At 41.4% G+C, this 4057-nt stretch overlaps 1 long non-coding RNA gene across 1 annotated transcript; it reads right to left on the reverse strand.

Moving 5' to 3' along the window:
• Positions 1–1471: 1471 nt before the first annotated feature.
• On the reverse strand, positions 1472–3695 carry LOC145105879 (uncharacterized). The gene is made up of 4 exons (XR_013707431.1): positions 3417–3695; positions 2208–2265; positions 1695–1925; positions 1472–1631 (listed from the first exon to the last, which is right to left on the reverse strand). It is a non-coding gene; the product is annotated as an uncharacterized LOC145105879 (long non-coding RNA).
• Positions 3696–4057: the final 362 nt, after the last annotated feature.

The raw sequence follows: 4057 nt of genomic DNA on the forward strand, positions 1-4057 counted from the left end.
TTCCAGAACCTTCCTAAGGTGGTGGACGGTTTTGGGGTTTTTAGAATACCCCTTGAAGATAATTAGGAGATTTGATAATTACCTAATTTGAAATAATAGTATTATATTCAAATTAGGGTTTCCAATGTTTCATAGTGCAGCTATAAATAGGGCATTAACCCTTCATATTTTCGGCCACTCATTCCTTTAGAAGGACAGTCGAAAATCATCCCCTATCTTCTCTCTTCAAGTGTCCTTAGTTTCTAGGGTTTGAGTGTGAACCATCAGAGACACGAGATTTCTGGTGCTTGCTTCCAAGAGCTTTTAAAGAAAGATTTCATTGGTTATTTACAAGAATAATCAAAAGGTAAGTAAACCCTAACTTATTTATGATTTTTGAAAATATTAGGGTTTCCATAGGGTTCTTTGATGTTCATAGATTATAGCATTCAATAGTGAAAACATAGATCCAATTAGGTTGCATGTGAACTTAAGAGTTAAGTTATTTTCCGCCACATAATTTTTGTAATATATAAAACCTATCAATTATATATATATATATATATATATATATATATATATAAGTAGAAATAACTTAGTCGTCTGTTAATAACTATGAAATAATATTTCTAATACTAATTTACATAGTTGAAATTAAACATTATCATTATATCATATACTTTATCATATCCCCTTTCTCTATTGTATTTATCAAGACAAACTTAAATCTTCTCTTATGTTTTCTTGATATTGTTGTCTCACGCTTCATTTTCGGTATTTTTCTCTCTCAAGTTGTCTTTGCTCGTGAATTTCTTACACGTGACAACATGTTCATGTGTAATCTTTGCAACCTACCTATAAACATAAAACCTAAATTGTCATATGATTGTAAACATTTCTCTGATTTGGCTCCATATTGTAGTTTTGTTCTCCAATTTTTTCTCTTTTTACTCGGCTTGAAATTGCGTCTTTTGTTTATCAAGTTTTCCAACATATGTATAATCCTCAAAACCTCATGTTTTTCTATAACGAAAAATAATTATATTTTCTCCTCTCCTTGGGATTGAACTCAAGATCTCCTAGTTAGTTGTTAGTATAAAACCTCAATGTCAGCCAAGTGAGCTGGCCCCAACTTGTTCAGGACCCCATGTGAATGTGGTAAAACGCATATTTCGTTATATTTAACATTTTATGAAATAATTTGCATGTTTGTGTGAAAGTGGTTCATAGTTGTAGGTGTACTAAACCTCCAAAGTTGATCCTTGAACTCTTTTCCCTCAAACTGAGCTTAATATTCTCATGAATATGTTTTAAGAAAAAATTGTGTTTATGTTGGAATAAATGTCCAAGGTCATTAACTATTGGTAGTATTTCTAATAACGACATGGTCTTTTTGGGTTGTTTCCATGACCTATATGACCAATAAAGAATTAGGAGAAAATAAGTTTGAAACATCCCAAAAATACAGTCTAAAATTTTCGTTTTAAATCAGTAATAAAACCATAGTCATCATATATCGCATAAAAATCATAAACAATGTATCTCAAAATATTATAACAACTGTCAAGTATATCAGAGTATAAACATCCTAGGCTGAACAAATGGTGTGAGCACTGCAATCTTCTCGAGCTCCTCTCTTGAAAACTGAGTACCTGAAACCAAAACTGAAAACTGTAAGCACGAAGCTTAGTGAGTCTCCCCAAACTACCACATACCATACAATAGCACATACTGGGCCTTGCCCACTGCATCGGGCCCCACCCGGCATCGGACCGAAGTCCGGAGTAACTTGGGCCCCGCCCACTGCATCGGGCCCCGCCCGGCATCGGACCGAAGTCCGGAATAACTTGGGCCCCGCCCACTGCATCGGGCCCCGCCCGGCATCGGATCGAAGTTCAGAATAACTTGGGCCCCGCCCACTGCATCGGACCGAAGTCCAGAATGTACTGAACATAACAAAACATAATCATATATATACTGCATCGGGCTTGCCCGGCATCGGACCGAAGCCCGGAACATATAACACATAACACAAACATGCGTGAGTCACAAAGACAACGAGCATACATAGCTACTTCTCGGGATTGCCCCGGCATCAGACCGAAGTCCATAAACATAACATATAACATGTAAACTAAACCACTGCATCGGGCCCCGCCCGGTACTACTAACATCTAAACGGGCCGGCATTGTGGCCTTAGACCCGCTCCTACTGGAAGAGGACTCACCTCGCACTACTGAAGTCCCGCGAATAAATCCCGGGCTGCTGGCTGACAGATCATCAAGCTGTCAACATCCAAATAGACCCAAATTAATAATTGGATCCCAAGTACAAATCCATAAACCCTTTCTTGGGTAAAAGAATACTTTACCCCTAACTTAGCTGGATTCAAGCCCAAGGCCCAATCCAAAGGCCCAATAGTCTGATAATCAACTAAAGCCCAACTATGGAAAATTGGGCCCAAATCCTTCACATGGTCTTACTTAAAAGGCCCAACCATTTATTTGGTCCAAGCACTTAGCCATCCAATAGTCCAATACCTCATAATCTTCAAGGCCCAGTTATGGCCCAAATTTCCAAATTAGGCCCAAGCCTGTCCAATGGGCCTTATCTTGTAGCCCAATCCAATACTCTAGTCCTTATGTTTGCACCTGGATGGTCCATCAATAGCCCAAAACATCTAGGCCCAACAAGAGGCCCAACTTCAAACCCAACAAATTAGGGTTTTCACATGAAATGATGATTAGGGTTCAGTGCTCTCACTTAACCCATTAAGTCCATTATCCCACTAAGTAAATGATATGGAGTAATTTGGGGCTTAATACACAATCCAATCCCAATGGCCCAAAAGTGGGTCCCAATAGGAAAAATCCAACAAATTCACAATTAGGGTTTTCTAAACCCTAATTAGGGTTTTGGCCCAATAACAAACCAACCAAGTCCAACATTAGGCTTTTAGGTCCATTAGGGTCCTACTAGGCTGGGCACCACCCACTGCCACCTCGGGCGGTGGTGACCGGCGGCGGCTCACGGCGGTGGCCACCATTATCAATGGTGGCGGCTTGAAATCTTGACACAAAAATAGCATATATCCCTTCACACATAATGCACACACACAGCCACCTCCTATGGTGACTGGTGGCGGCCAAGGGTGGCAGAAAACGTCAATGGGTGGCAGCCACCACCGTGAGGTGGTGGCAGTGGGTTTTCCGGCCACAAAAGCATACATACAACCCCATAAAACCGGTAGCAGCAATTACACACAAACATACACCCATAAACGCACCCACAGCCACCTCCCACGGTGGCTGGTGGCAGCGGGTTACGGCAGAAACGACAGCCAGTCGGGCGGCGGCAACCACAGCCGGCATCTCCGACGTCAAACCATCAAAATGAATAGAGAACGGGAGAAAAGGTGTGTTACAGGTGGTCTTACCATGCGGTTCCGGCGAATCCCGACCCTCACACGACGACAACGCAGCCTCCAACGGTCGCCAGCGATATTCCGGCGGTTCTCGACGTCATTGACGGTTCTTCGGTTGCACAGCGTATCTCCGGCAGCAAGGTGCGGTGGCGCTCGTCGGTGGGCAGCAGGCGGCATCCTTGTCGGATCGGAATAGTGAGAGGAGGAGAAATGGCGGCTGGAGAATGATACATTAGGTTTAGGGTTTAAGATGCGCGAGGGAGAAAGCACGGGTGTAATCCCGTGTTCCATTTGAAACCTTGAAGCATTATTACAAGTTTAGCCCCTGACCCCATATAATCTTTTCAACTTAAATCTGAAATTTACCATTCAGCCCCCAACTTCCAAAAATCTTTACAATTTAAATCCAGAATTTATCCTTTTAGCCCTTGCTTCCATAATTCCTTCCATATTAAGTCCTAATAATTACCAAGTACACACTCACTCCTAAAATCCTTTTCAATTAAATCCGTAATTTACCAAACAGTCCTCAACCTTTAAAATTCTTTACAAATAAATCCGTAAATTACATTTTAACCCCCAAATTCTCAATTCTGACTCTTTAATCCCCAAAACCAAACGCCTTGCTAAATTTCTCCGCATTTAGGGCTACT

This window comes from Lactuca virosa, chromosome 1 (genome assembly GCF_052849685.1).
Source record: "Lactuca virosa cultivar CGN04683 chromosome 1, Lactuca_virosa_CGN04683_v6, whole genome shotgun sequence".
Classification (NCBI taxonomy): Eukaryota; Viridiplantae; Streptophyta; class Magnoliopsida; order Asterales; family Asteraceae; genus Lactuca; species Lactuca virosa.